The following is a 12,733-nucleotide window of genomic DNA, read 5'->3' as shown; positions in this document are numbered from 1 at the left end:
ATGTAAATAGTATGTATGTACAACTACTCTACTTTGAAACTTTTGTTTATTGATTTTATAAATTTTTTTATGTAAAATGCTTCATGATGTGTATGGTTGGAGCAACAAAGTTACATCTGTTTCTAAGAACTGCAGTTTGTGCATAATCCTATTTATATTGATAAGAACAATTACATAGTGAGATACTATATATTTTTTTAGCCATCAGTAATTGGCAACATAAGTAGAAGTTCCGAAATTCTTATGTCTGTGCTCTCAAGTAGCTCAGTCAGTTAAGGTGTCGTCCTGGAATGCCAGAGGTCCCAGGTTCAAATCCCGGCGCAGTTGGAGTTTTTGGTTGCTTCCAATACCCCACCTCTTCAAGCCCATCCTTTACCCTTACCTTCTAAGTCCTTTCCAGGTTCTCTGATCGGCGCGGAAGCCAACCACCATTGCCTGTCCTAGGGGGCCGGCGGGAGGTGGATGCAAGATCACCAAGTCCAAAGACCTACATACCTGCACCAAGCAAAGGGCTTGGGCCATGTCCTCAAAAGGCAGTATGATCCCCCTTAACTGACTGAGCTACGCGAGAGCCATTTTGCTTTTTGCTCTCCCGGAGTTAGTTCAGAGCCCCACCAACAGATGTCAGGCCATCTAGTGGCAAGGCTCTGAATTACAAGCTTCAAACTTCTGTCCATAGATGGCAGTACATGTCTGTACACTGGTTAGTTCAGAGTTTCACCAATAGATGTCAGGCCATTAGTGTTGGGGCTCTAAATTACAAACTTCAGACTCATGCTCATAGATGACAGCACTATGTTTATTTGTGCTGCCCTTTGCTGAACTACATCAATTATTACTTTGTATCTTGCACACATATGATCGTACTATGGTCTCATGAACCACACCTATGTGCACTCATATTTAATTTCTTCACAGCACAGAAGTCACTATTTGCATGTGGTAGTGACTTGTTTTGTTTAATACTTACTTTTATTATTAACAGTAATATATTGCCTAATACCTGCAATTATCCATTTGCATATAATTGATTTTTTCCCTTTTACATTTTTTCTAAATATTAGCTTATTTGTTCATTAGAATTCTAAATTAAAAATGGGAAAAGTTTTAAAATCAAATACACACAATACATCATTTATACATTTATTTTTTTTAAAAAAATACAGGAGCAATACAAAAAAATACAACAAATAACATACCATTCTCTTTGAAACAAAACATTTTTTTTTGGACAAACAAAAAAAAATATATGTACAAAAAAATGTTTATATTTCAATGTGTACCATACAATGCAATGCATTATGATAGCTCTAAATGATCATATACCTTTTTTTAAAACATACAAAACATTTATATTCACACTGAAGTATTTATTTTAATTCTTAATATACTCTAGTTTTTTTTAACATCCTTCAAATAAATATACAGATTTATAAACAATGATCACAACTAAAATGTTTGCTGTCTTGTACATTGTCATATCTTACAATTTTTTCTCTATGTGTATTATACAGTATCATGGGTTACAATTACCATTAAAAACAAACAATATATAATGAATAAAAAATACTTTAAACACTCATTGCATAATAATCATCAATATTGACTGGTACTTATATGATTACAAAAAAATTGCATGCACAAGAAATTTAATATCGACCTGGCAATACATAACTTGTGCAACAATAACTACTTTTTAAACCATTATTGAGCACAAAGAGATTCAGGATATCAGCTAGGCCAGTTCTGGATAATGCTTCCAACCTTTTGAGAGCTAACGCCACTCTTATCTTCAGTGATTGAAGTGGAGGCATGGATGACGTTAGCTCTTAGAAGCATATCCGGAACTCACCTAGCAGACATCCCAAGAAAACTTCAAGAATTACTTCATTATTGATTATATTTTAAGAATGTGAAAGTTGAATCCAAGACAGTCAAAATGTGCACAATTTCTTTTCTTTTTTACACAAAATTTTGTTTTAAACAAATTCATTTAGTAAACACTGCTACTGTAAATAAATTTATATCAGAAATGAACCGATATGAAATTGTTATATATGCCAATAAAGTACCGATATTATACTGCTCTGACATAAAAGTGTAAATGTTCCTTGAAAACTATGAATGGTTAATTAATCTTCTTGATTTTTATATATGTAACAAAATAATTACACTGAGTTTTGTTATATATATATATATATAAAAAAACTGTATTTGGACATTTACTTCACAAAACCAGAGCATGTGAATTATATGATATGAACATAAAAATAACAAAATTGTGGAATTTTGCACTAAATTTCAGGCTGTTTATAGATATATCAGCCTTCTATTATTGGTTGTTCCCTGAGGTGATCTTTCTTCTTTCTTCTTCACATTATCAGGAATGACAGCTGCTACAGGTTTCCACAAACGACAAGCCCCCAGCATTCCAATCACCACCATATTGTAAAAACCTGCAAATGCAAATATGGATCAATGAACATAGAAAATTGGCAAATTTGTATATTAAACTGATGATTATACATACTTTAACATGAAAGTCTCTGTACTACAGATGTACTCGTATATGATATTTGTATACCAATGTGTACACACTACCAACATAAAATATGTCAAACTCGCAGTGGAGAAACTGAATGAAATATTCATCTTAAAAATATATCTGCGGCCTAGTTCTAAATGGCAGAATGTCATAACGGTACTTTACGTACCATTATAAAAGAATAATACAATTTGCATAAAGAGACTTATTTGAGAAAATATCTAGTGTTCAGAGAACATCAAACCTAAATGTTAACTTTAAACCTTAGTATAGATAGGTGTACATTTCTGATGTTCAAGTATATTAAAATAGTAAAGATATGGCGAAGTAATTTTGGCTGCGATAGATCACCAATGTACTTACCGTAGTATTGCAATGAGCATAAAAACATCTACAAGTTTTGATTTACTAAGTATTTTGAGATTATGTGAGTACACATACGAGGGGGTATCCAAAAGTTTTAATTATCACCGTGAAATAAAAAACATACAATAGTCACTTGCAGTGGTCAAAGTTAGTTCTTCACCACGTAGTCTCCCTGCAGAGTCACACATTTTTGCCAGCGTTTCTTCACCTGTTTCAAGCCCTCTTTGTAGAAGTCCTCCGCTTTGCTCAAAAACTACTGTTCCAAATGTTTGAAAATGACATCCTCTCAGTCGTCAAATCGCTGACCACAAAGTGGTTTCTTCATCTTGGGAAAGAGGAAGAAGTTGCTTGGTGCAAGATCAGGTGAATAAGTTGGATGCTGCAAAAGTTCATAGCCTAACCGGTGGGTGGCGACAACAGATGCTTGGGCCGTATGGACGGGTGCATTGTCGGCCAGGAGACAGATGCCTTTGCTGATCATGCCACGATGTCTTTGTTTCAATGCATCACGCAGTTTCTCCAGAAGGTTGCAGTAGTAATCACTGTTGAGGGTTTACCCCATGGTTATCCCAAAAAACGGACAGCATCACCTTCCCAGCAGATTTCTGGACCTTCGCCTTCTTGGGAGGGGGGGAGGAGGAGGATGGATGTTTCCACTCCTTGCTCATTTCTTTGGTCTCCGGATCGTAGAGGTATACCCATCACTCGTCCATAGTGACGAGACGAGCAAAAAAATATCTTCATTCCGCTCCAACAGAGTCAAATTCTGCTGGGAAAAGTCATGGCGAGTTTGCTTTTAAAGAGGTGTCAACAAGCGAGATACCCAGCATGCAGACACCTTATTCATGTGCAGTTCCTCATGAATAATCCTCCACGCACCTCCGTAACTTAGTCCAGTCTCCGCCATCACTCTTACCATCTTCTGTCGTCGAGGATAACGGCCTCCACTTTCTTCACCATGGCAAGATCATCCTTGATTGAGGGTCTACCCGCTCGTGGCTTGTCTGTCAGGGACGTGTGACCAGTTTGAAAGTTCCTCTTCCACCTCACAACCGTGTCATATGATGGGCTTTCATCCCCATAGACAGCTTTCATTTCGTCGTGGGTTGCCCTTCAAATGGAGGAACTTTATGACACTTCGGGCTTCAATTTTGTTCATCATGCAGGTTGATGTCTTCTACAGCCTGTGAAAAGAAAACTACTTTAGACAAAGATTTGATATTTGCACAAGTATGCAAGGCAATGACACTGATTATGCACAAAAAGTTTCATGTAAATATCTCTATAACTTCTTTATTATAATTTAAACTTTTGGATACCCCCTCGTATGTATTCCGTACAATTTGCGAACACGTTCTAGCAAAATTATGATGTTATAAACTTGATATTTGATTAAATTTTACGATTTGTTCTAAGAAGCGATGTATGTAGTAATCCTGAGTACGTAAAAGTTGATAATTATTGCTAACTTTCATTGAGGGAAATATCTAAGACCTACGGGAAAACCCTTTTTCCCGCTGAAGTAGAGAAACCTTAAACATTTAATAACATAAAATACGTTAGTTAAAACAGGTAATTGAGTAACTTATAATCTGATTTATTGTGCAAACATTGTTATACAGCAATATCCATATAGTAAGAATGTATAAAATTATATTTCTCACTTTGAAATGTGTAGAAATTTATAGTCTGTGCATATGGTAAAAAGAGTATGAACATGGATACACTGACACTGAAAAATGGAAGGACTTGAAAAGTGAAGTCGTTAATTTTGTGATAGGACTGAAATCAGTCTTTTTCTTGTTCTAAACAAGATAAATTACCACATTTAATGTTGTGTTAGAATTATATTTCCATATTTGATATGTATTGACAAAACCCACATTGCTAAGTCGGGAAATGGATAAATTTTCGGGTGTATGATACGTGAAGAGGACGTGAATTCAGTAACCATTTTATTTGATCTTGGACTTTGAGATAAGTATCGTTAACGTGCTATACATGGTAAAAATGATCCAGTAATAAATATAACAATTCTTTAATTGTTATATGACCAAATAAGTGAACTTGTAAAAACAAATGGTTAATTTAATCTTCTAGATTCTTCAAAATTTATCTATTGAAATTACGTTCAACAGAAGCATATATTATTGTAGAATGTAAAATTTTGACGCACACATGTTTCACGGAAGATTTATAAATTTGAAAATAAACATAATTATACGTACGTGTGTGTGTGTGTGTGTGTGTGGGTGTGTGTGTGTGTGTGTGTGTGGGTGTGTGTGTGTGTGTGTGTGTGTGTGTGTGTGTGTAAATCAAAGAAGGTAAAAGGAAACACTCACCGGACAGTAGAAAAATTCATGAAGTTAGAGAAAACTTTGAATTTTTCTACTGTCCGGTGAGTGTTTCCTTTTACCTTCTTTGATTTTTACTTAGCCCTTTTGGCCCTCTTTGCTTTTATCCATTATATATACACACACACACACGTGCACACACACACACACGCACAATACAAATGATGAAGGAGAAGTCAACACTTACCACACGAAAAGAAATACGTTGATATTTCGTGGTATTTACCACATTATCATTGGAGAAGAAAGAAGTTGACTGTGTTACATACTGCAGGGCACAGAATACTGACGGTAGCATCCGTACCGTCAGTGTTGCCAGAAACAGTTGAGAGTTGACAAATGTACTTTCACCAGTGTTTACTGCATGGTGGGTGGTTTCGGGGAGGAGGAGAAAGGGTTATTGGTTGGCTAAGTTGAGTCTGGGGGGGGGGGGGGTATAGTGGTGTGCATGATGATATATAGGCCCTTTCCCATCACCTGCAGAAAGATGGGTCTGAGAGGGGGGGGGGGGGTAAAGGCTGGATGATGGCCACACGGAAACAGTTGTTAAAGGTGGTATTATGGCTGTTTGTATGGATGGCAACTGTGAAATCGGAGTTTTGGGTGGAGGAAAGGTGGTTATTGATCCTAAGGTTCACGGGGGTGGAGATTTCGCCCAGGTAGAAGTTTTTGCAGATTTGGCAGATGAGGGTGTAAATGAGGTTGGATGAATGGCAGGTGCCCTTAGGGTGAACTCACCTGCAGCAGTGGGGATCAGGAGGGTGGGGGAGGTGATGAGTATGGGGCAGGTCTTGCACCTGTGAGCTGGGGGAGTGGTGTGGAAGGGGTGGAGTGTTTTGGACCAAGATGTTCTTGAGGTTGGGGGGGGGGATGGAAGACAACCCTAGGTTTATCCCGAAAGATGTCCCTGGTGTCAGGATCACTGTGCAGAATGGGAAGGAGGGAGTGCAGGGTATGTCTGATTTTCGTAAGGTGGGAGTGGTGTTGGGTGATCAGAGCTGGAGGTTGGTTTTGGGTAGTTTGGTGCGGTTGTGGGAGGTGGTTCGTGTGATTTGTTTGTTGATGAGGGTGGAGGGGTAGCGATGGTTGGTTACGGCTTGGTGCAGGAGTAGGTTGTAGTTTTGGCAGGATGAAGGGGATGAGTTGGCCTCTGAGGGCAAGGGAAAATGAGATGGCTTTTTTGGTGTGGTAGAGGTGTGAGCTGGAGTAGTGGAGATGAGATACTGGAGGTGGTTGGTCGGTTTGATGTGTATGGAAGTTTCCAAGTGGTCTCCCGCAATGTGGATATCCACATCTAGGAAGGTGACTTGGTCTTTGGAGTGGAACCAGGTGAATTTGAGTGTGGTGAAGTTGTTCAGTTGGTTTAGGAATGTAGTGAGGGAGGGTTCACCATGTGTCCAGGGGAGGAAAATGTCATCAATGAATCTAAGCCAAAGGAGTGGTTTCAGTGGTTGGGAGTCAAGGAATTTCTGTTCCAGCCTGCCCATGAACAGGTTGGCATAAGAGGGGCCATTCGGGTGCCCATAGCTGTGCCACGTATCTGCAGGTAATGCTGATCTCCGAAGCAGAAGTTGTTGCAGGTAAGTACAAGGTTGGCTAGTTGTATCAGGAAGTGGGTGCTGGGGTTGTGGGGTTTGGGTCAGCTGTTAAGGAATTATTCCATGGCACGGAGGACATTGCCATAGGGGGAAGTGACATCAACTGTGGTGAGATGTGGATGATGTCAAGGAAGTGGTTGGTGTCATGGAGGTAGGAGGGCAGGGTTTGGACGAGGGGTTGGAGGTGAGAATCTAGAAAGGCTGATATGCGTTCAGTGGGTGAATTGTAGCTAGACATAATGGGTCTCCCGGGTTGGGGGTTGTTAGGTATGAGTGAGGAGATAGTGGATTTCGATAGGCCTTCAGGGGGAGGCCTCGGGAGAGGACAAAGTCACTGATTTTGTTTAGGTGTGGTGTATGAATCAACCATGGTGGCCTTGTAGGTGGATGAACAGAGTTCGCAGGAGGCTTCCGACACATAGTCAGAAGAATTCATGGCTACTGTGGTGGACCCTTTGTCGGCGGGGAGGATTTTGATGTCCGGGTTGTTGCAGAGGGATTGGAGGGCTTGGTGCTGGGCTGGGGTTAAATTGTGGTGGGAAAGGTTGGAAAGGGAGGGGGATAGTGGGGGCAGAACTGCAGGAGACTGGGATGTATGTCTGGAGGATTGGCATTGGAGGGTGGATTCTTGGCCCAAAAGTACATCCACCTAAGTCTGAGGCCGAAAGTTTGTATGTCAAATAATAGCCAGAAATTGTTTGGGGTGGAGGCTGGGCAGAAGGTGAGACCTTTAGAAAGGGCATAGATTTCGGTGGTGGTGAGGTTTTCACTGGAAAGGTTCAAGATGGAGGTGCACTACGTAACACAGTCTACTTCTTTCTTCACGAATAATAATGTGGTAAATACTGTGAAATAAACATATTTCTTTTCGTGTGGTAAGTGTTTACTGTCTCCTTCATCATTGTTATTTTATCTGCCCTCCTGGCACTTTTTCTCATCCTATTCCTGTTTATATATATACAGGATGTCACAAAACAACTTCAACAATGCTTGGATGCTGGTAGATATCTTAAAAACATGTAACTTTTCCCTATAAACTTTACCTTCAAAGCGCTTAGTTTCTGTGCTATAAGTGCAGATAACAATGTTATCATAGTGATTGCACAAGTTAGTTAATATAGTTATATATTCAAAGTTATGAAGTGTTAATATTTTTATTTATTCAATCTGTGAACTAACTAAAATATATAATTTGGGACCAAGAAAAACCAGGATATTGCGCTTTTCTCAAATGTAATGCTCCTTTTGTAACAGGCACCTTCTGTCTTCCAAACTGCTTTACTTGACAACATAATTAATTTGAAATCTCCTTTCTCCATTGTTTTATAGATTATCATAAACAGGTCTATTTCCTACCACTCTATGTCACATTTCCTTTCATATCTTCAACTTTCTTCCACAGAATGCTATAAAACTTCTTACGTCACGTGTGGGCAACATTCTTCTGAAAATAAGAGGAAAAATATAAGGATATTTTTTAATGTTGAGCAATAATGTGAATTTTTTAAAAAATAAACATGGACAAAAGACAGCTTAAAAGTTGTTAGGTCTAAAATAAAAGAATGAATGTTATCAATAATGATTGTACAAGTGTCAATATAGTTAGGCCTATATACTCAAAGTTATGATGTGTTAATGTTTTTATTTGTACAATCTGTGAACTAACTAAAAAGTATAATTTGGGACCAGAAAAAGCCCAAAGTCACATCCATTAATATCTTCAGCTTTCATGTATACTGTGTGTTTTAAAAGGATTCAAAAAACCTATAACTTTTAAAGTATTACAACAAAATATTGTTTGTTAAACAGAGGAAACTTTAAAATTAATGTCTTGACGTAGTTTGGTTCATCGCCAGATCTCCAGCTGGGCACTATGCATTTCCAAACACACTTGCAATCTTAGTTTCAATCCAAGATTTGCCTTCTGATGGTGCTCATACGGAATGCTGCTAACCAGATCACTAGGACTCAGATAGTTATGCACTAAAAAAATGTAAAATATGCATGCAAATATGCACTAGAAAAGTGTAAAATATGCACTTTAGAAACCTGTTTAATTTATAAATGCTGTATATTACAAACTATGAAAGATTACATGCCAGGCAATGCATATGCATTATTCTGAATGCTCATTCGCTACAGATTTCTTTCAATTAATATGGTTCTGAGTTAAATGAAACAATACATTACAGATCAAGATCATGATTGCATTTGATAACACCATGTCCTCTCAAATTTTCGAACTTGAAACTCCTTCAGTTATCAGCTAGAATACTCTTATATTAAGAAAACACACGTCCCACTTTGCAAGATAGAAGTGGACTGTATTTTAGGGCAACAAAGTCAGACACATCAAGTTCCAGATCATCCACACAAGAAACTTTTCTTTCAACAAAGAAACATTATTGGTCGTTTGTGTATCTTCTGTTGTCACTGCCGTTCCGCTTGAGGTTTTTTTTATCCTTCTGTTCACTGGTGGCAAAAATGGACCACACCTCAAGGTCTGGGTAAAATGAATTTCTTATTTCTCCAACATGAGGGTTTTTCTGCAATTGATGTTGATTCTGCCAGTTATAGTATGGCTTAGGATTAATGCATAATATAAATAGGAGAATCCACTTCACAGCAGAAGCATTGCTAGATTATTTTGTCAAAAATTTACCTGAAGTACTTTTTACAGATACCGTTATATTTCCAAAACACACAAGAAATAACTACAATATTGTTTACGAGATTCTGTCAAATCTTAACCACAACCCAATACAATTTCAAATTTCCAAATATTCAAATTTATCAAATCTCAGTACTATTATATAACAATGTAAATTCACTATACTGTAAAAAAAAAAAAAAAAAATAGCAAAAATTCTTGATCACAAGCATAAGACTTTCTTGACCTACCTGTTAATTCCTTGACTGGTAGACACCCTGATATTGTTGCTAATCGTAGGCTATTTTATATGTTTCAAAAAAAGAATTTAAGTTTTGTAAGAGATATTTAAAATACACAGGATTCCTGCAGTCTATGCGCACCATACTACATTTTTTTCACTCTGACAGAAATAAATTAATGTCAAGTGTCAATTGCAAATATTTGTCATGTGATTGCATACACATAGGTTAGAAAATATTGTTCTTCAACGATTCGTAGCATCAAAATGAGCAAAATGTTCCACATGAATACTGTCTATAAAGATTAGGAAGTCAACAAAATATTATATAGCATCAATATGTCTCAAACAAAATATGTCTCTTCAGTAATTTCTCTACACACCCTCTCTCAATTATATGAATATAATCTGTGTATGTATGTATGTAAATTTTTACATTACAGTACATGCTGTCCCCCTCCAGGAAAACTTCTAGATGGACCTATGGACTTGCCCCTCCCCCTTAAAAAAATCCTGGGTATGTGCCTGTTTCTAAATAGATAAGAATATGCGATACACCATGGCTTCCTTTGATCCGAGTTTCATGACATCAGAATTCAATTCAGAAATAAACAGTAATTTTTGGTAACTGTTCGATCTCTGGTCAACGGATTTCTTCATTTTTACAGAAGAAACTACTTACGAAAATGAGTTTCTGTAGCATTGTCAAAGTCCGTGGACGTATTTTCTTTCATCGTTGAATCTATTGGACCGGCAATTCATGTATTTTTGAAGAGAAATATATCTCCGGTGCACAATTGCCGTTGCTTTTACTTGCTTCCTCTACGTGTTGCATACGTTCAATGACATAACCCCCCTGTCAGTGTTTCCAACCACACTGTTGTTTTGCAAGAATATGAAAAAACGAAATATACATTCCTGATATTACGACGACCCCAAATTTTAATGGAATGACTGAAGATGACCGGACCCCTCTCCGATTTTCTTCATATTTGGCATACTCACTAATTGAGGCCTCCTAATCACGAATCTGAAGTTAAAAGTTGTCGGAAACGTCTAGAAATTGCAAAATAAGCAAAAATAAGGCGTTAGTTTTTGGAATGGAAGCAGTCAATTTTCGTAAAATTTTTTGTTTCAAAAGCAAATATATATATTCCTGATACTAGCACGACACCAAATTTTAACTATGTTTGCCTAACCGAACTAACCTAACCACACATCAATGGTTCAAATTATTTTGCAATTTCTAGATCCTGATACTACCATGACACGAAATTTTAACTATGTTTGCCTAACCTAACCACACGTCAATGGTTCGTGGGGCTGGCATCAATGGTTCGCAATTATTTTGAAATTTCTAGATGTTTCCGACAAATTTTAACTTCAGGTTCGTTATTAGCAGGCCTCAATTAGTAAGTATGCCAAATATGAAGAAAATCGGAGAGGGGTCCGGTCATCTTCAGTCATACCATTGTAACTATGTTTGCCTAACCTAAGCTAAGCTAACCTTACCATGAATGGTTTGTGGGGCTATGCGTGAATGGTATTTGGGGCTATGCGGGAATGGTTTGTGGGGCATTTTTCGGTTAAGAAGGTTGGAAACACTGCATACCCACTTATGATTCACAGCTGTGCCCGCCATATTGTATGTTACGGAAGCAAAAAAAGAGCAAGAACAATAATTACTGTTAATGTTAGAAATTGAAATTATTTTCGTGAAAAAAAAGCAAAATCCCACCTTAAACAATCTTTCGCAATGCAGAATAGGTAAGTACGAATGTTAAAAATGAAGAAATAAACGAGTGAGAGGTGTTGACCGGAGATCGAACAGGTAATAACACGGTTTCCCGACTTTAGGCCTGGAAGAAACAGCTCCGAGGATCTCAAGTTATGTTAGTCTTTTCAAGTAAGAGACCAAGTTTCACATAGTGTAATAAATACTAGAATATTCAGACATTTGGTTACAATGAGGCCTATTATTATTAGTCATAGTGAATATAATTTGGTACTAGTTTACTATCCTTCGGACAGATTTCTACAGAAGAAACTACTTACCGTAATAAGTTCCTGTAGTATTGTCTAACATCTGGAAGGTGTTTTGTGTGATGTGGGAATGTTTCAAAGCGGAAATTCAACCATTGACGCATAGCCCCACGAACCATTTCCGGTAAGGTTAGGTTGGGTCACAATAGGTTACAATAGTTAAAAATTGGTTTCGAAAAAAATATGCGTAGTCCCACACACCATTCTCGCATAGCCCCACGAACCATTGACACATAGCCCCACAAACCATTTGGGGAAACGTACATTCTTCAGTTACAAAAACACTTTTTTTAAAAAAAAAATTATCAAAAAAACGTGAATACACGTTAAAAAATGATCCGCGAAGCAGATACATAAGTACAAATGTCAAAAATTGACGAAACTCAGAAGTTATAGGTGTCCGAAGGATGGTAAACATTTACCTATAATTTTATATAAAATTATCTTCTCTATGGTGAAACTGTGTAAAATTATTTTACAGAGGTGTGATTTATAAGCTCACCAAAACACAAAACTTGTGTTCGAAGTGCTGCATCTTCGTCGAAGTTGACAACTTGTTGCAATCTAAAAATTTCCTCTTTATTAAAAGTTTATCTGATATAATACGTACTGAGGATGAGGAACAAACCTTTTCCTGCATCGACTCCATCTTGGACTTGGAATCACGCGCGTGATGGGCCTTCCTCTCCGCACAACAGTTTTTCTACCTTCTGTTCTGACGTCAGACGACGAATGACTACCAGCTTAGGTTAGGCCTGTTAGGTTAGTTTCCATTAGCATAAATACAATGAAAAAAATATTATTTAGGCTAAGAGAACTAAACATAGCTAGCCTAACCTAACAACATAGGCATTTAGCCTAAAATTAAAAAGTGTTTTCCCGTGATGTCAGAACACAAGGTTGCTCAAATTTTGTGCGATAAGTGAGACCCGCGCG

General features: G+C 37.6%; 1 long non-coding RNA gene across 3 annotated transcripts; it reads right to left on the bottom strand.

The window, feature by feature from the left end:
• Positions 1-1,367: 1,367 nt before the first annotated feature.
• On the bottom strand, positions 1,368-12,438 carry LOC145990415 (uncharacterized). Of its 3 annotated transcripts, none has more exons than XR_014441979.1 (3): positions 12,300-12,438; positions 8,220-8,307; positions 1,368-2,456 (listed from the first exon to the last, which is right to left on the bottom strand). It is a non-coding gene; the product is annotated as an uncharacterized LOC145990415 (long non-coding RNA). The 3 variants fall into 3 exon arrangements; XR_014441980.1 differs by lacking the exon at positions 1,368-2,456 and adding an exon at positions 3,744-4,095; XR_014441978.1 differs by lacking the exons at positions 8,220-8,307; positions 12,300-12,438 and adding an exon at positions 3,036-3,521.
• Between the last annotated feature and the right edge of the window lie 295 nt (positions 12,439-12,733).

The sequence above is a fragment of the Lepisma saccharinum genome, chromosome 1 (genome assembly GCF_977018435.1).
Source record: "Lepisma saccharinum chromosome 1, izLepSacc3.1, whole genome shotgun sequence".
Lineage (NCBI taxonomy): Eukaryota > Metazoa > Arthropoda > Insecta > Zygentoma > Lepismatidae > Lepisma > Lepisma saccharinum.
The sequence above is the reverse complement of the archived record's forward strand: the minus strand, read 5'-3'. Positions and strand labels throughout refer to the sequence as shown.